We start from the raw sequence: 21,362 nt of genomic DNA on the forward strand, positions 1-21,362 counted from the left end.
AAAAGCCTTACTGAATCAATTCAGCCATGAGACATGTCCTCTGAACATAGAGGTTCTGCGCTATCTGGGATTTTAGGATCCTGTTTAATGTATCATAGGCTGAATCAGGAAAAGAATATAAAGTCATCTCATGAAATGAAGAATTTCTTTAATCAACTAAACTTAGTCAATCTATAGTAAGGTTTCAAAAAGCAGATATTCATTCCAAAATCTTAGAACAAAGCTAGATTTTTTTCTGCTATAATTTTTGCACAATGATTAAATGAAAAACGTATGGGAATGTTAGATTTAGGACACAGTCTACACTCCTACACATGACTGAATCGCATTCCTTAAAATTTCAATATGTTCTATGCATAGACATTTGCCATGGTTAGTTTTAAACAATTCTTTTGAGTGTGAACAGAATATGAAAAAAAAAATCTCTCATTTGTGTTGTACCGTTCAATCAGAATGATCTTTGTACATTGTATGTGGCTAATTTCCCCCCTTAAATATATGTGTTAAATAAACACAAATCTATCAGAAATTTCATGGGACTATTTTAGGATTTGTTAGAGAAAGTCTTTAGAATAATAATAGTAATTAAAAAAGCCTGGTATAGACCACTCAATTTAAGGAAGTTTAAGCTATTTTTATATTGTCTAGCTCTATGAGGGAATGTTGCTAAAAACATAAAACTAGTGGATTTGTAATAGGTGATATGCAGGAGAGAGCCTGGTCCCTTAAATAAAGGCATAAAAACTTAAACTGAGTCAGACCCAGATGAAGGAGGATGAGGTCCTGATTGTGTTGGGCACTTTCCTGGGCAGTCTTTGTTGCCCCCATTAAATCACTCTTTGTCCTTCCCTGATCTCAAGTTCTTATATTCTCATTATACCTTCTCTGACCCTGGGAAAAGATAAGAAATTTACTTAACCCTATAGAATGTCCAATGATTAACAGTTTATTTGACCTCTCTGGATTTTGTATTTTAAAAGCTAATAACACTTGAAGGTAAGGAAGACAATTTCAGGAAGCAGGCTGATGAGACAGTCTTCTCTTTGTCTTTCAGGTTGAGTAACAGTAGAGTCATCAGTTGATATATTTCTTATGTTAGGCTTGTCTTAAACTTATAAATGCAGACTGGCAAAGCTAAGAAAGCTCATGGGATACTGCTTTGCTTATTTGAGGCCAATTTGAAAAATGAATGGGAGGTAGGAAAGGACAGATGATTGATTTTTTAAAAAAGGTCAGCCCTTTTGGGGGAACTTTTAAAAATGTCTGCTGATTTCAGATGTACTTAAAATATCGCTGTTATTAGGTATGGCATAAGTAAACTTATGCTAGTAAAGTCAAAATACTATATGCATAACCAAAGGAAAAATGAATTTATTTAACTAAGAAAATAGGATTGAGTTAATAGTGTAAGATTAAAGAAAATATGATAGAAAGTCACAAAGTAAAACAATACTCCAGGGCAACAAAAGATTCTGTATAAAGTAATGATAGTAGTGAAAAGGATAATAGTATTATAAATTTATTTGGCATTTTACACACAAATTTATATTTGTTTTCTAATAATACCCTCTTCTAGGTGAGTGATAGTGTAATTCATTTAGAACAGAAAGTGATCTGCTGTTAATATAAATAAAAAAGGAAAAGATTTAGGGAGGCAGAAAACAATTATCCACATTGGAATATTGCCAGAACACATAGATTATTAGTCCCATCCTGGGATCTTTAGTGCTCACTAGTAGCCAGGATCCTTCTTTCATTCTTACCAGAAAGACACATGATCTTTATTCCTACTAGAGTCCTCCAGTGCTTCATGCTTGCTCAGCAGTTTTACATACCAATACCTTTTACTGCCTTCTCCAGGGAAAATATACAATCTGCATTTGGATCTGTGGAGCTGCTGAGTAGTCTGACAAGGTCTTTTCAAAAGGCTTATGTATTGTGCCTTACAACAGAAGATATAACCCCTCCTGGCATCTCTCACCAAATCCTATATTGTTGAATAATGATTGCACAAGCCTTGTGAGAACACTCCAACTCCACCCAAGTCCCCCTGCCCCCCCAAAATAAGAACTGTAATCTGTCAGAAAAAACAGTTTCTTTTAGAAAAAAGGAAGCTGTAGAGAAATGTTGCATAGGAAGTAGAGGTATAGCACAAGTAAATGAACTCTTTTTTCAGTATCTGATTCTATGGCTAAACTGAGTAGCAGGACCATTCCTTTCTTAGCACATTAGGGATTTTTTTTCCTCCATTTGCTCACATGTCAAGCTTAGAAAAATTAAGCCTCTCCATACACAAATGAGTTTCTTTACTAGGAAAAGCCAAGAAAATGTACTGGGAATGGAATGGGTCAACATATCTGTAATGCCATGTAAACCACCTGCTCATGGCAGGACGCTTTGCTGATTATATAAATGGAATCCACAAGGGTGACATGAATGCAGATTGTTAAATGGTGAGATGTCAGGAAACTACACATGGAAATGCCTTAATTCAGCTGATCCCCAAATATGCACAATTTAATCACCCTACCTTTGTACTGAGCTTTGTTTTCTCAATTAATCCAGGGCCACTGCTCCTGATTCTGCTTGCACCATTCTACATTTTATAGCCTACACAATTAGGCTGCAGTGCAATGTGGATTATAAAATTTTTGAAAAATCAATACCGCATCAGCATGGTCACCCACATATTAAAATTCCATATTCTGTACTGTAGAGAACAAACATTATTTCACTTTCATATCATGTAGAAATGTAAGGCAGAAAAAAAAATGAACTTCCACTTAAAAGAAATATTAAAACATTTGAAAATCTTGCCTTAAAGCTTCAAATAACTCTGTGTTATGTGCAGTACTAAAATATTAACATTATATTATTTCTAGTCCAATCTCTTGATATTACAGATAATGGAACAGGGCATGAGTGGAGTTGAACATTCACTAACATTATGTAGTAGTTAGTAAAGAATGTAGAGTTTATAGTCCACTTTTAATCAGTCACTAGTGTAGTGATTTAGTCTTACCATATCTTCTAGTCATCATCATGTATTAAATTTAAAATCTTGTGTTTCTTCCATAACTTATGCAACCCAGTGAAGCATATAAATAAAACATGTAAGTCTGTGTGGAAAGCAGCCCCTGATGTGACCCCCAATGATCTCTGCCTTCTGGTGTACATGCCCTTGTATAATCCCTTCCCTTCGAATGGGGAGAAAGTGTGACTTGCTTCTAACTAATAGTAGTCTGTTCCATTACATATAATGCAAAGTTTGTTTTACCAACAAAATAGCTTTTCTCCTGGCTCTGATGAAGGCAGCTACCATGTTCTGAGTGCCTTATGGAGAGACCCAGGTAACAAGGAACTGAAGGCTACCTATGACTGACAGCAAGAAATTCAGTTACCCAGTCACACAGCCCACAAGATTTTTAATTCTGTCAACAGCTGTATAAGTAAGCTTGAAAGATGATTCTTCCCAGTCACACCTTCGGATGAGACCTCAGCATAGACCAGCACCTTGATTGAAAACTTGTGAGAGACCCTAAAGCAGAGAACCCAGCCAAGCCATGCCTAGATTCCAGACTCACAGAAACTATGAGCCTAGCAACATATGATGTTTTAATCTGCAAAATTTTAGAAAATTTGTTATGCTGCAATTGTAAAATAATACAATTTGTTTCTTAATAAAATAGCAATGTATAATACAGGGATGGGAAAAAGTGGATTTACAGTTGTGAATACATAAAACACAGTTTAGTCTTATATTATTATTTATTAATGATTGCGTCATTTTCCATGATAATAACTTTAAACCTACTTTTGCCCACCACTTATTTAAAGGAAATAGGCTGTCTACAATTAAGGGAATGTAACTGCAATACAGTTTAGGAATCTTTGTTTTTTCTTCAGGATAGATTAGAATCAGAGTCATGAAACCTCTAATTTAATAAAACAATAAAACAATTGAGCAACCTTTAACCAGTAAAAGCAATAATGAAAATGAAATTAATAATAGAAGGTTATAATTACTTTCCAAAATATTTTTCCTCACAACAAAGCTGGTCTCTGAATGCCTCTCTGTGTTTGCCTGTATTTCTTCTTTTTGAAATATTCATGTAGCACCTCCAGGAAGCTATCACTGATCTTCTGGACCCATTTTGCTTTGCTATCAGACTGTCTCCTTTCCAGGCTTGGATGAAGCCACCTGCCACGTTTTAAGCTTCCCTAAGGAGAGGCTCCTTGTGGCAAAGAACTGAAGTTTACATCTAACACCTTTTTTCCTCCCTAAGAACTTACTGTTTGTGTCACTTACATGGCACTTAAAATACATTCCAGATACTGCTGGTGGGTGCACAGACATATGTTTTCTCCCTAATATGACCTTCTCAATGAAACTTCTTAAGCAGGAACAATGCATTCAATCCCTCTATTACCAGCGTAATACATAGTAATTAATGGCAGAGGAAACACTCAAAAATATGTTTTTGTAGATCATGATACTGATACTGATAACAGAAATAATTCATGTCTTTTCTATTTAGGAAGATAAATTCAAATATCAGAAACTTTTAAAATATGGGAAAATGCATTTGCATCACAGAGGTAGAATATCAGGTAGTTTGATTAGTAAAGACCCAGAGTCCTCCTTGAAACATGTATCTTTTCCACGACATAGTCAGTCATCTATCTATGCACAGCTTAGTTGTAAAACCAGCTCTGGGGAAAAAAAGAAAAGTTAGATCCTGTGAACAATTATTGTTTTTTCTATGACATTCAGGCAGATCATTATACTAATGTGCCCTGTCTTTAAATTCTGCGATGATAGCCTTGTGACCCTGACATGTGTGAGATAAACATGTGCTGCTGGGTACCATATGACCTAATGGATAATCATCAAGAAATGCTGCTTGAAGTCACAAATTTAAATAGATGAAGCACGTGAAACAGGTTGATAGATTGATTTTCCAATTCTGATGTTAACGTATGTAAACACAAGAGAACTCTTGAACAGTGTGTACAGAATAAATTTAAGTATTGATTACTTTTGAAGGTCACTTTACTTTGATCATTTGACTCTCTTGAAAATGTATAAGATTATTTGTTCCCTAATTCAATAGCAACTCTATTTACAGTAAACAAGGTTTAATAAACATTTTAAAACAAATTAAAAAATTGTAGATATCAACCGAAGATCTACCTCTTACAATCACTCTTAGTGTGTTGAAATGCTTCACAGAAAATTTATGTTATACTGTACAGGAAATATTTCTTTTCTTTGAACATTAACATACAGTTTTTCCTTTGTATAAAACATTCCTCCAAATAATCTGTGTCTGCCTAAATCCTGCTCAACATTTTTGTGTCACCTTAGGCAACAGCTGAGGAAATTAACAAACCAAAGTTGACTAACTCAACAGGCTTCGCTTTAGCAAACTATTGTTCTCCTAGTACCTTGCTCTTCTATCTCAACATGCATATATATAATATCACTTTCTATTTGCCTGATTCTTTGTTTAATTTCATAGCTAGTATATAATTCTCATGAGAGCAAGGGCAATGTATTGTACACACCTGTACCCCCAAAATAGGTATAGAGCTTAGCCATGTTGTAAAAAAGCAATACGTGTTTTGTAAATGAATGATTGCATGAATGAATGGTCTCATATAATACACATGTAAAATTATGAATATGTTTTATGATAGCTAAATATTGAGAGCAAGATTTTGAATGTCTGGGAAATGTTCTATAATATAAATGGACCATAATTTATTTAGATAGTTCTTAAAAATTTTTTGGTGATTGATGTTATTTTTAATGTTTTGCTATTTTTGATAATTAATTCAGTGGTAAATATTATAATGGAATTCTAAACTCTATTTCGGATTCTTCAGAATAAATTTCTAAAAATAGAATATTTTATCTTTATTTTTTATTTTTTAATTAATTTATTTTTAACAAGGTTATTTTATTTTAGTTATCTGTTTATAGAGAGAGGGGAAGGGAGAAAAAGAGGGAGAGAAACATCAATGTGTGGTTGCCTCTCACGTGCCCCCAACTGGGGACCTGGCGTGCAACTTAGTCATGTGTCCTGACTGGGAATCGAACCAGCGACACTTGGTTCATAGGCCGATGCTCAATCCACTGAGCCATAGCACTGAGGTAAAAAACGAATATTTTAAAGATTTTTAATACTACTGCCACATTACTTTTTAAAAAAGATTAATGACTAATAATGTTAACAGGAGATATAATTTATTTCTTAAAGTTTACTTATTTTATAAGTGACAGACTAAACTTTCATGTTACAGTTATGTGATAAAGGTCAGATATTCTTTTCCTATATTCATCACATATCTATTATAATAAGTTACATCTCATCATTTGTTATAATATTGTATATATCTTATCTATCAGTTATTTTCAATATCCATGGTTCATTCTTCCATTGGAGTGGTGACTAATTTGTGGAATTATTTTTATGTTCATATATTCTGCTGGAGAATGGTAGAAATTGGAAGATTTCTCATCAGAATTATACAGATAAAAATAGTCACATGTTCATTAAATGATACAAGTTTTTTTTTTTTAAGTGATGCACCCATAAAGGGCATGTATTTGCCTGAAATAACATAGACAACTATTCCTATGGTAAAACTTAAGAGACAAAAAAGATATGTCTGCTGCAATTATCAGCTAATTCCTACTATATTCTGATAGCTACAAGAAACTTTCAGAGATATAACATTCCTTCTTTAAAACTGCTCAATGCGACTTCTGGCCAAGATGGAGGCTTAGACAGACACGCTCAGTCTCCCTCTACAACTAGAGAGGAATACAGCTACCTCAAAACAAAACATAACTAGAAATTCCAGAAATAAAACTACACGGAAGCCCAACGTACAAAGTTATAACCCAGCGGCGCTCCTCGAGCAGGTAAGAGGGGTGAGAAACTGGGCAGTGCTGTGTGCGGTAGCACCAGGGACAGCGGCAGGGAGAGCAATCCCGGCTGCAGTCGAACCCCGGCAGCTCCCGACCCCAACGCTGGGAAAGGCAGCCACCACATTGCCTTGGACAGAGAGGCCCAGAGAGTGGGAGGATGGACCTGAGTCTCCCAGCAGAGAGGAAAGGCAGGAATCCATCTTGGACCCCCAACCCCACACAAAGTGCCATAGTGCTGAGAAATAGGTTGCGGATCGCCACCAGTCGCTGGGTAGTGACCACAAAGCTCCACAGCACCGCGAAATGGGTTGCGGATCACCACCAGTCGTGGGGTAGTGATGACAAAGGGCCACAGAGCAGCGAAAAAGGTTGCAGATCACCGCGGGTTACTGGGTTGTGACAAATAGACAGGCTCCGCCACTATATCCGGCCCAAGAAAGCAAAGCGCAAATCTGTCAAAATGAGGCAGACAACTATAGAAATCCCGGTGGCACAGCTCACCAGGCAACAGATGAAGAATCTGACAGATGAACAAATAAGAAACCTGTCAGAGGCCCAGTTCAGAGCCATTGTGATTAGGTGGCTTAGAGAATTAACAAAAGATTTGGAAAAAGATGAGAAAGGATTGAAAACCACTCATACTGAAAAAAAAAAAAAAAAAAAAAAAACAAACCCATATGAGAGAAATGGTGAGGAAATAAAATCCAGAGTTCAAATCAATAAACCAGAACATAGAGAAGGAACAAATTGTCAACCAGTGCAGAGAGAGGAAACAGGAAGCAAGGAAAGTGAGAAGAGGATCAGAAACCTCTGGGACAGCTTTAAGAGATCGAATATAAGAGTTATAGGATAGCCAGAAGGAGAAGAAGAAAAACTAGAAATTGAAAAATTAAGTGAAAATATAACAAAGTAGAACTTTCCAAACTTGGGGAAGGAAATAGACTTACAGGTCCAGGAAGCACAGAGAGTTCCAGAAAAACTGGACCCAGGGAGAACCACTCCGAGTCACATTATAATCAAAATGTCAAAAGTTAAAGATAAAGAGAGAATCTTAAAAGCAGCAAGAGAGAAGAAAAGAATCATGTACAAAGGGGTCCCAATTAGACTATCAGCTGACTTCTCAAGGGAGACCCTGCAGGCAAGAAAGGACTGGCAAGAAATATTCAAAGTAATGAAAATCCAAAACCTACAGCCATGAATATTCTATCCAGCAAAACTGTCATTCAGAATAGAAGGGCAGAGAAAGTGCTTCCAGGACAAAGCAAAACTGAAGAAGTTCATTAGATCCAAACCACTATTACATGAGATGTTAAAGGGACTGGTTTAGAAGAAGGAGGATCAAAGCTATGAACACTAAAATGAAAACTGCATCACAAGAACCAACAACAGAAGCTAGGGAATTAAAACAAAGGCAAACTAAATAGGCAACGAGAGTGGAAAAAGAACTATAGGTATGGGGAATATATTGGGGGGAGGTCAGCAGGGAGGGGCAAGGGGGTAAGGGAGGGAGATCGTACAGGAATTAAGAAGCACAGTAGGAGGGAATGGAGTAGATAGGAATAGGTTGAGAAGAACTATATGCACAACCAATGGACATGGACTAAAAAGGGGGGACAACTGGAGGGAGGGGGCCACCGGGTGGAGGGGAGCAGAGGGAAGGGAAATTGGGACAACTGTAACAGTATAATCAATAAAACATATTTTAAAAAACCTGCTCAATGCTTTTTTCTTCCTTAATACTTGTGTATAAATGACATACACTTCTCTCTGCACTCATTATATTGTTTTTAGACTGTACACAAGTTTATCTTTATTTCTCTAAATGCACAGAGGCTGCCTTTGTTGTCTCTTGTCTAGCTCATATGTGACACACTTTGTTGGAATATATTGGTGGTAATGAGTGATTTATGAGGAAATGAGTGAATGAATCAGTTAAGTAATTAAGATGTATTTCTATCTATTTTGTCATTGCAGAGGGTGGGGATATAAGAGAATAGGAAAGTTGAATTTTGATATTAGCAAATGTTAGGAAAAAAATACTCTGGCCTTTGCTAGTTCTCTATGTGTTCTAGAACTCTTCTTTATCATAATTAATCATTGCTGTCAAATAATCTTTCATAGAATAGAAGAGATGATGTTTTTATATAGGTTTTATTTTCCCCTATGACCTGATTGATCTTGCTGATCATTTTACATTCTCAATGGCAACTTTTCTTCCAAAATGACCAATACAGTTTGATACACTATATGGGGACTGACTATAGGCAATTGCTACAGGCTCTCTCTTAATTCAGCCTTATTTAGTCATAGCATGTGGTGATAAATGAGTGTTTCGGTAGAGGGTTGCCAATGCTGGAACACACCTTCATGTATTTACTGAATTGGAATATCAGTAATAGGGGAAAAAAGCATCTTTCAACTTGTTGCCATCTTTACAGTAATTGAATTTAACTCGCTTTTTTCCAGTTGCCCCCAAGGAATCTACTCTCTAATCAAGTCTAATTGGTTTTTCCCCTTGAGGTGAGAGTAATATACACAGTGTAAAGAATATAATATGCCTAAAGGTTTTAGAGCAGTGGTTCTCAACCTGTGGGTCCCGACCCCTTTGGGGGTCAAATGACCCTTTCACAGGGGGCGTCTAAGACCATCGGAAAACATATGTATAATTACATATTGTTTTTGTGATTAATCACTATGCTTTAGTTATGGTTGGGGGTTACCACAACATGAGGAACTGTATTAATGTGTCGCAGCATTAGGAAGGTTGAGAATCACTGTTTTAGAGGAAAAAGAAGATATTTTATTCAAGAAATAAGTAAGATTTGGGTTAATTTAGGTTAAATTGTGATATACTTCCAACTTATTTTAAAATGTTTATTTATAATAGCTTTTAACTCAAAAGACACTTATAAAAGCTAAAAAAAGTACCAGATGTAATGCTGGGGTACAGGGACATAAAACTTCCTAAAACCATTCACTATTGCATTAAGATACAAAATTCTCACATAAATTTTACTAAAGGTCTGGGAAATGCATTGGAATTAATATTATTTTTATTGAATATCAATCTCTATTAGACATTATATTATAAAAATTAATTTCATCTTCCTTAGATAAACATATAGAAAAATACAAACAATAATATAATACATATCTATACATCTGATATTCAAAATTAATATATATTGTCTATGAGTTTCGTATTTGCCTCGTATCTTTTTTGTTCATGGTTGGAGATACGAAAGAGGCAACCGATCAATGATTTTCTTGCACATCAGTGTTTTCCTCTCTTTCTCTTTCATTTTTCCTCTCTTTAAGGTAGACAAAATCTTTTTTTTTTAAATATTAAAAGTTGGTTAAAATTTATTTTTATTAGTTAACATGTCTATAATTTCATGCAACTTAAAAAATGTTTATAAACTTTTAAAAATTATAAATCCCTTAAAAATATTTTTTCTGCTTGAACATAAAACTTTTATTCAGGAATTAGTGACTATTTTATCTTATGAAGAATGGTTAATCAACTAAAGAATCAGCATTTCATAACTGCATGTTATTTAGTGTTACTTTGAGTGAAGTGTAAAATAATTCCTATGATACTGTAATTTTAGATCAAAGTATAAAAGTCAAATTAAAAAATATCTTACTTCTGTCTTTTACATTCTAATATTAAATTAGTGTTTAGTTATTTTTATATTAATTTTAAGAATATAAAATCAAACAATTCACTATTTTTCTATTCATTTTAGAAATTTTTTTCTTCATGACAAAAACTTTATTGGAGTCACTTAAATATAAATTGACTATAAGATCTAAGTAATGAAAAGGAAACCATTCATGTTTGAGAGCTGAAATTAGTGACAATTTCCATAATATAGAACCAAAATTTATAGGTATGGAAAAGAAAAAGGAACGTTATTAAAATAGATGTAGAATCAGTGAAGCAAATCCAATATCAGGTACTCCAGAAAGAGAGCACCAAAAAAAGAAATAATAAAAAGAAAATAAACCAAAAAATAGTATATATATATATGTATATATATATATACATATATATATATACTATATATATATTTGCCCTGGCTGGTTTGGCTCAGTGGATTGAGCATCGGCCTGCGAGCTAAGTGTCGCTGGTTCGATCTTCCAGTCAGGGCACATCAGAGAAGGAAAACTCTGACTCCAAAAAACCTCCGCTGCCTTGCGGCATACCTCTTCAGGGGAAAGGTTAAGGGAGTAAACCCCAACAGAAAATCCGGAGCCGGAGTCCCTAAGGCGGTTTGACATTCTAGTCAACACCGGCAACTCCTGCGGCACACCTGAAGCCAAGCTGTATTGACTCCGTCTTTCCCTTGGATCCTTCAGCTGCGAAGAGAGGGGGGGTCTGCTGCATGGGCAACAGCAGACCCTCCATATCACCCTGCCCAGGCTCTGTAGCTTCAGCTCCACTGGAGAGGACACTCCAGCGTCATCGCAAGATGTCGATTCAACACGGGAGGAGACAGATACCGTGTCACTTCCGAGTCGGACTGCACAGCCATTCTCGGCGGTGCAGATAGACTCTTAAGAAGCTACACCATCATCTCTCGAGGCTCTGTAGCTTCAGCTTCACTGGAGAGGACACTCCAGCATCATCGTAAGATGTCAATTCAACACGGGAAGAGACAGATACCGTGTCACTCCCGAGTCGGACTGCACAACCATTCTCGGCGGTGCAGATAGACACTTAAGAAGCTACACCATCGTCTCTCGAGACGGACGGCTGCCGACACAATATATATACACACTTGAGGTCTATGGAAGACAAATGGCTTGAAGCTGTGGCCAGAAGCCTGGTGAATGAACACAAATAACTTGGTTTAAAATTAAATATTTTGTACAAAATTCTTCCTCCACAAGACTTAGCACACAATGCTGCCTCCACTGTGCTTGTAATCACTCTGTGCTATATTTTCCTAATTAGATGTGCATGCCTGGAGATGAGAGGCTCCATCTGATTTATTTTTGCATTCCTGCTAGTGGCAATAACTCTAACAGAAAGTGAGTGTTCCACAAATGTGTGTTGAATAAAGGATGCATTAATTCGGAATCTGGGAATTACCCTTCATTTTCAGCATATTCCCAGCACCTAAACCCTTCTTCAGACATCAGAGACTTTTCTCCCAGTAGGTTCCCACCACTCTGCCACATACCAAGATACCCAGGAGACTAGCTCTGCAAGGCAGGGTTGCCACATATCAGTAGCAATACTACCCATTAACTTAAAAGGAACATGGTGCTAAATTTGCAGAAGGATTTTTGTAAGCAGAACAAGCTAAAAATTGAGAGCTAGATTCACGAGACCAACCAAAAAGTAAATCAAGCAACTCCAATAGGGTGTGCATGGTTGGAGCAGGAGGACTGGAACTAGAGGAGATCCCTAATAGAAAACAAAAAAGGCAAAGCTTTCTCAGGACGCCCCACTCTTCAATTTCATTTGTTAAAAACGCATCCATACCTCAAGAATAGAGGAACTTGAAGAGTCACAGTTCTTAAAATTTTTCCTGAAAATTCTGTTAATACTTTCAGCTTTAGGGATCCAGGAGAGCTAAAGTTGAGCACTGCAAACAAGACTTAAATGAGTGTGCGTTGGGTGAAAGAAAGGTCTTTTATACTAATCTGAACCTAACCAAAATTTGGATGTTTCATTAGTACCTAACTTAAATTAAGCAAGAAAAACAAGATTAAAAAAAAAACAAAAAAAAAAATTTGAATCCTATTTTGTTAAGTACTTGATTTTGTAACAGGCACTGTGCTAGACTCATTGTTATATTATTCAGTATATTACCAGAAAAACATTATGAAGTATTTGTGAAACTATAATTTTTATAGAGAATACAAAGCTTAAAGAAATGAATTAATTGCCCAAGTCAAAGAGTTAATTAGAATTGAGTAGGAAATTCAAAAGCAGCTTTAAAAAAATCAGATCATAACTGCTACTACTACTACTAATCAGATCATAAGGTCTACTTCAATACACAAAAAATCACATTATGCATGTGCTATTGAAAAAAGACTGAATTCCAATAATAGACAAATGTTTAAGCAAGTAAAAATTACATACAAAGATTATGATGTACTTATGAAAAGATTTACATATAGTGTGTGATAATATGGAAAAATGGTTTTGTTAGGCCAAAGAAGTAGAATGTAAAATAAAAATATAAACTATTATTGCATATATACGAGTTCAGGTCTGTCCAAAGTATCCATCCATGTAATATGAAATATTGAGGCATTTACTGAAGGAGACACAAGATACAAGAAACACTGTACATAAGACAATGATGCCTCAGTCCCCCTTCAAAGTAGGCACCTTTGGATCTCACACAGTTCTGCCAGTGTCTCTTCCACTGTTCAAAACACTCTGCAAAATCCTTTGTTGGAATCATCATCATCTTCCCTGTTGTATTTTCTTGAATTTCATTAATGGTCTGAAATCTCTTCCGTTTCAAAGGTGATTGTAGTTTTGGGAAAAGCCAGAAGTTACAGGGCACCAAATATGGGCTATTGAGAAACTGAGTCACCTGGGTGATTTGATGTTTTGCCAGAAAAACTGCACAAGACATGATGCATGAGTGGGCATATTGTCATGATGAAGCTGACAATCAACAGTTGCCTATAGCTGTGATTATTTTAATCATGTTTCATCTCTCAACCTGTGAAGAACATTGAGGTAGTGCTGCTTATTAACTGTTTGGCCTGGAGAGGTGTACTCATGATGGACAACACTTTCCCAATTAAAAAATACCGTGAATATGGTCTTGATCTTAATGTCTCTTTGCCGTGCCTTCTTCAGATGTGGAGAACCATACTACTTCTGTTGGGACAACTGGGCCTTTGTTTCTGGATTATAGCCATAGACCCATAATTCATCTTTGGTTATGACCTTCCTGAGGAAATCTTGTTCATTGGTAGTGGTGTGAATCTAGTCATTAGCAACTGCAGCACAATGTTCCTTCTGCTCTGGTAGCAGAAACTATGGAATGAATTTTGCAATGACATGTTTCATGTCAAGATCCTGCATCAAAATTTTGGGCCAGTAGTTTTTGGAATCCCCAGATCAGCTTCTTCTTCTTTCACTGTCAGTTGCTGATCTTTGTTGATTGCAGCCCATGCATGTTCATCATTCTCAGGTGTTCTGCTTGTTGCAAGCCTTCCAGAATGTGGATCACTTTCAACAATTTCTTTAACATCTTTGAAGCATACATATAACACTTTTATTTGTGTTGCTCTCATAGCATCATTTCCGAAAGCCTTCTAAATCATCCAACTAGTTTCCATGGAGGAATTTTTAAGCTTAACACAAAATTTGATGTAGAACCATTGTTCTACTCACTCGGTCATTTTGCATGTGATGGCTACACAGTACACGTGCTCACTCAATGGCATCTACCCCTCACCCCCACTGACTAATAGAGTGAAGTCCTCCTTGTTCACACATGCACATTTCAGTCTACTCTCTTTGGCTGCCAGGTCACACTGATGTGCAAACCTTTCTCATTAGATTAATAAAGGCTGGATTTTTGCTGGACAGGCCTCATCTAACTTTAAAAAATCATCCACAAAGTAAAACTGTGTCAGTCAACAGACAATTGGATAAGGAATATGTGATGTATAATGAAATATAACCCAGCCATAAAAGAGAATGCAATTTTACCATTTGTAACAGTGTGGATGGACCTAGAGGGTATTATGTTAAGTTAAATAAGTCAGAAAAAAGACAAATATCATATGATTTCACTTACATGTACAATCTAGTAAACAATCAAACAAAATGGAAACAGACTGATGGTTGCTGAGGAGAGAGGGTTTGATGGTTTGGGTTAAAAAGGTTAAGGGATTAAGAAGTACAAATTAGAGTTACAAAGTAGTCACTGCAATGTATAGTATAGCATAGGGAATATAGTCAATAATATTATAATAACCGTGTGGTGTCAGGTGGGTACTAGATTTATTAGGAGCTCATTTCATAAGTTATAAAAATTACCATAAGTTTGTATATCTTAAACTAATATAATATTAAATGTCAAATGTAATTTAAAAAGTAAAATAAATTAAAAATTTTAAATAAATGGCCTCTTTAAAATAAAATTAAAAAAACAAAACAAAACACTAAACTTGAGCATGGGGAGAAAACGGAACAACAGCCAATACAGTTTTTCTCTTCTATGGCAGTATGTACTGAAATCATTTAAAATGTTGAGACTTTTAAGCTAGTAATTCTATTTTTTATAATTTGTTTTAAAGAAGTATTCTAAAAATGGGATAAAAACTCTTATAAATGCAGATGGTCATCAAAGTGAAAAACATGTAAACAACTTAAAGCCCAAATGAGTACTTTTAAGAAAGTTATTTTGCACATATAAGATGTAATTCTATGTAGGGATTATGTCTTTAAAACCTTTTTATTGTCAAGGAAAAATGCTTTCAATATAATGGCAAGCAGAATAACAGTGTTCAAAATTCTATGCATAGTTTGATCATAAAATATAAGCAGAGATAAAAGACTGGAAAGAAATATGCCAAAATGTTATGAGTGGTTGATTGATTTTCCTCTTTAAAACTTCCTGTATTCTACAATTTTTTTCTACAATCATCATGCAGCATATTATTTTTATTTAACATAGAAAAGTAACTCTAACTTCTAAATTTTTTATGAAGAAATAAATATATTTTAAAAGATATTGAGACTTCTGGCCAAGATGGAGGCATAGACAGACACGCTGTGTCTCCTTCCACAACTAAGAAAGAATACAACTACCTCAAAATTAGAAACAACCAGAAATTCCAGAAAATAAAACTACATGGAAGTCCAGCAAACAAAGATATATAGAATAAATACTCATGCAGACAGGTAGGAGGGGTGGAGCCATGATGGAGACGACACAGTGTGGTGATGGCAGCAGTGGCATCAGTGACAGGCCAGAAGAAAGCACAGTCACACATTTTAAAAACTCAGGAGGGACACCTGGGGAGTGTTTCCAGTTCCTCACTGGATATCACAGCCCACGGTCCCAGCACCAGGGAAAATCAAGCCTCATTGCTTCTGACTGTGCAGACCAGTGGGCATTGGGGTGGAGGCAGAAATTGCTGGTCTCAGCAGAGTCTGCTTGTTTTAGGGACCCCACAGTCCTGGAGCATCTGCAGACCCATCAACTCTGGGAACGATGGCCAGGGCAGCAGCTAGAGGGGTGCCAGTCTGGTGTGGAAGTGGGAGAGGTGCTTGGAAAAGGGGCGAGTGCTGGGCTGATGGCATTGTTCCACCTCGGACCCCTCTGCCACAATACAGTGCCACAACGTGGTGAAACAGGTCGCCCTGTACTGATGATCCCTAAGGCTCTTCCCCTTATAACAGGAGCAACTGCTCTACCTGGGACACAGAGGCAAACACACACAGGAGCCTGTCAGAATGAGTAGGCAGAGAAGTATGGCCCAAAAGGGGAAATGGATCAAAGTTCTAGTGGGAGAACTAAGCAACGAGGAGAGAGCCAACCTCACAGATGAGGAGATAGACAACTTAACAGAATTCAAAACACTGGTGATAAAGATGCTCACAAGCTTGACAGATATGCTTGAGTAGGGCAAATGCATTAAGAGAAGTGAAGTCTATGCTAACTGAAACAAAGGAAAATCCACACAAAACCAATGGTGAAGGGAAGGAAACTGGGGTTCAAATAAATGATTTGGAACATAAGAAAGGAAAAAATAGCCAACCAGTGCAGAACGAAGAAGCAAGAATTGAAAATAATGAGAACAACTTCCCAAATTTTGTGAAGGAGATGGACATACAGGTCCAGGAAGCACAGAGGGTCCTGGGCGAGCTGGACCCAGAGGGGACCACATCAGGACCCATCATGACTGAGATGCCGAAAGTGAAAGATAAAGACAGAGTCCTGGGAGCAGCAAGAGAGAGGCGGAGAGTTGCCTACAGGGGGGTGCCTATAGAACTGTCTGCTGATTTCTCAGAGGACACTTTGCAGGCAGGAAGGGACTGGCAAGAAGTATTCAACGTGATAAAAGGCAACCTGCAACCAGGATTACTCTATCCAGCAAAGCTATCATTTGGAATGGAAGGGCAGATGAAGCGCTTCCCAGACAAGGTGAAGCTAAAGGAGCTCATCATCACTAAGCCATTATTATATGAAATGCCAAAGGGACTTAAGGAAAGGAAGATCAAAACTATGAACACTAAAATGACAACAAACACAATTATCAACAACTAAATCTAAAAAATAAAAACAAAATCCAACTAAGCAAACCAGAATAGGAACAGAATCATAGGTGTGGGGATCATTTGGAGGGTTATCAGCTGGGAGGGGGGAGGGGGAGAAATGGGGAAATGGTGCAGGGACTAAGAAGCATAATCAGTTGGTACAAAATAGGGGAATGTTAAGAATAATATAGGAAAGGGTGAAGCCAAAGAACTTACATGCATAACCCATAAACATGAACTAAGGGGGGTGAGATTGCTGGAGGGAAAGGGGTTACTGGGCAGAGAGGAGTGAAGGGGGAAAAATTGGAACTACTGTAACAACATAATCAATAAAATATACTTTAAAAAAAAGATATTGAATGGTGACCTGTAAAGTAAGACTTCTCTTTTAAACTATCACCTGTAAAAGGCAGTAACAGCATCTTAATTACACATGTATTTCCTTTGCTTACAACTGTATGCTCAATAAATGCTAACAGAATCAATGAAAACTGATAAACACAAAAGGGTCTAGGACAATAAAAAAAATAAAAGTCAAGAAAGTATCACAAGCCTATGGAAGTTCTATAGAAATTACATATGAACTTCAACTAATAAGGAATACTGTTGTATATAAACTTTTATAGATTCTAAGACAGAAAGCATTTCAATTTATTTGGAGAATCTAGCAACATCTCAGATAAATAAACATGACAAAAATAATGTTCTCCGAAAAACTAAAAGATAGAGTACACTATAACTAATAGAACCCATTTCTAAATTTTAAAATGTCAACATAATTTATCAAGTCAAGGCTTAAACTTAAAGGCATTTAAAAGAGTCTATATCTTGATTAGAAAAATCAAAACAATGAAAAAAAGAGAAATAAAAGTATTAAAAATAAAAATAATAATAATACCTTCCTCTTACCATGTTAAAGGATACTTATTCAAATAAACAGCAATATTTTACTTATTAATGTAATGAGTAATAGTCTTAACCTTTGAGTTACAAACATTTCTGAGACTTCCTCAGTGATAATTAGACACCTTTAAATTTGTACATTCAAACATTTTTATGTGATATGTAGGGTTACATAGTTTAGCTTAAGTGCCAACTGAACTCAGGTTAGACACCTCTGCTTTAGAAGAATTCCATTTAAACTCAAGACTAAGAAAAGAGTTCTCATGATGAGCATTGTTTGAAACTCTGCCCTATCTCACGCAAAAGAAAACAAAAATTAACAAAATGATATTAGTGAATATGGAGGGAAATGACATATCTTCACTGAAGAAGATACATCCACTACCTAGAAAACCAGAAGGGGAAATATTGAAAAGCCAACAGACAATAAAAATATTTGTAAAAATGATGGTTACAAAACTAAAATCCCCAAAACGTCTCTAAATATTAAACAGAAGCATTTAGAAAATGAAGTGGTATAAAAGAAAAAGACTGGCAAAGAAATTAAATACCTTGTAAAAAGTTTAACAATTATATGTATAGAATCTTTATATTTTATTTCTGATAGATTTAAAAGAATAAAATAAGTAAAAATTTCTTGTTATAAGACTATATCTAAATGAATAATTTAATACAAGAAAGCTGTTGATTGCATCAAAACTGATCTATAGTTTTAAAGCAATTTTTTGAATACAATACACTGATTTTACATTTGTCTGTAAGTCTAAATGTGTTTCAGAATATTTTGGTGAATGACAGTAAAAGAAGAGTCGCACTATATTATTTTTGCATCACAATTTTTTATTTTAAAACAGTGATGTTAATACCAAAATTCATAGAGAGATGTATTAAATGAAATATAAAATCCAAAATAGATACATAAATAGGCAAATGTCTTCCAATAGGATAAGTATAAATTATTGAAAATGAATTTAAATGAAATGTTTAACTCATTAAACAGAAAGAAAATGCTTATCTACTATTATATATTAAGATAAATTGAAGACGGTAGAGTATAAGGGAAAGTAAATGTATAAAATATTCAAAATCTGTAATCTTTAATTTAATTTGCTATTTCCTGTATGTATACAGAGACATATTTTTCTAAGCCTCACAGCAATGCTAATAATCTAAATAAAAGCATGGTAGATGTAAATACATAGCAAATAGCACCATCATTTCAAAATGTAACAGATTGACAAAAACTGCAACATTTAATACTTTTTGTTTATATTTTATATTATACATATATTTATATATTATGTTTATATATGCAGTATGTATGCATGTATACATATATGTTTCAAAATGAACAATCATAAAAGATAAAATTTGAAAACAAATATACTATTAAAAGTTATAAAATTCAAATGATGAAGATTAACATAAAAGTAATCAAATTGCATAGTAGCCAAGGAAATATGACCTAAAATAATAAAATAATATACTACTTTTTGGTTGTCAAATTGTTAAGACCAATAAAGAAAAAAATATAATGCCTAAGTTATCAGTAGAAGGAATATATATATATATATATATATATATACTCTTAATGTCTGTGTATTGTGTGTGTTTGTGTATGTGTGTAATTTTAAAGAAGAAATACTTTAGCTGCAAGTATTTTCTTGGAATAATAACAAAATGCAAGAAACAGTCCTAAGATTCAACATCAGAAACTGCACTATTTATATGATTTGTGTGATTATTTCTCTATGGTAATTATACTTATGTTATAGAAGTATATTTATTGACATGGAATAATTTTACATATATGTATATATGTAATTATAGAATATATAGTGTATAAAGTAATATATAACTTGTTCTTCATACACACACACACATATCTGATAGGGCATATTGAATAAACAATTATCCTCCATGGATGGCAACATTTATCTTCTTAATGTGCATGCGTGTATTTCAGAATTAATAAAAATGTTTGAGGCTCAAAAAAATGGCTTAACTTATTTTAAGCAAGGAAATTAAGAAAAGCATTCTGATTTGTTGAGATAGTATTTATAATTATCCTTATAAATCAGAGTCATCATCTTAATTATCAATTCTATTCAAATTTAGAAGTCAATTTTATTAATATAATAGCTCCCCCCACCCAATTTTCATTTGTACCACTGCTTTCTTTGTTTTCTGAGTTTTTCTTTTATAATAGTTACTTTGTTCAGCACTTTTATTTTGCTGCTTTAGAGAAATAATGTTATTTTGTTTGTTTGTTTTGCATCTAACATCTGGTTGTCATATTCAATGTATTATTTTTCTTTTTTATGGCTTGTTGATGAAGTCAAGTCAGTAGTTAAATCATATTTGATGATTTGACACATTCTGCTTTCTCCCTCTTTCTCTCTCTCTTTCTCTCTTTTAGATATATTTATTTAATTTTAGAGTGACAGGAAGGGAGGGAGAAAGAGAGGGAGAAGAGCATGGTTCTGTTACCTCTTGCACGCCCCCAACTGGAGACCTGACCTACAACCCAGGGACCTGTCCTGGCCAAGAATTGAACTGAAGCCTTTAGGTTTGTGGGACGATGCCCTACCCACTGAGCCACACCAGCAAGGGCTTTGCTTTCTCTTTTTTTAGAGGAAGAATGCAAGACTAAATTCTTTCATTAAGGCATGTCAGGAATCTAACATTTTAAAATATGTTTTTCATAATGAAACCTATATACTTAAATATCTTAAAATAATATTTCTATTTTAATGCTGAATTAGAATGACAATAACAGTAAAAACCTTATTTAAAATTGAATTTGAAATATGCTATTTATTTACTTACTTGTGTAGTTATTTACTCATTTATCTATTTTTTATGAAGGAAAGGTAGGAATATTTAGTCTTTGCTTCAGTTAGACTAACTGTGCAATTGATGTAATATTAATTCACCTTAATTTAACCACCACTTTACTCATCTGTTTATAAACAGGTTTTGATTTTAGTTTCGAAAATGCATCACCACAAATGTCTTCATTAGAGGCAACTTAGATTGGGTAACCAGATGTTAATTGTTAGAAATAAATATTTTTATGTAGAGTTTTAAAATATTGCTTTTTGTATGAATAATCTTATAGAAAAGAAATGAGAAGAGTCTTTGTGTGAAATGTCTTTAATTTTCAATGGGATTAACATGAGATATCAATTCATTTCCTTCAATTTTTTCATGAAACTTAAAAATTATTAATGGTTAGTATTTTATTTACATGAATTTAGTAACTGAGGG

At 34.9% G+C, this 21,362-nt stretch overlaps 1 protein-coding gene across 1 annotated transcript in view; it reads right to left on the reverse strand.

The window, feature by feature from the left end:
- The window catches only part of LRRTM4 (leucine rich repeat transmembrane neuronal 4), an 805,389-nt gene that overhangs the window by 117,220 nt on the left and 666,807 nt on the right, over positions 1-21,362 (reverse strand). The window lies entirely within an intron of this gene.

This window comes from Furipterus horrens, unplaced genomic scaffold (genome assembly GCF_987537825.1).
Source record: "Furipterus horrens unplaced genomic scaffold, mFurHor1.1.pri manual_scaffold_6, whole genome shotgun sequence".
NCBI classification, from domain to species: Eukaryota; Metazoa; Chordata; class Mammalia; order Chiroptera; family Furipteridae; genus Furipterus; species Furipterus horrens.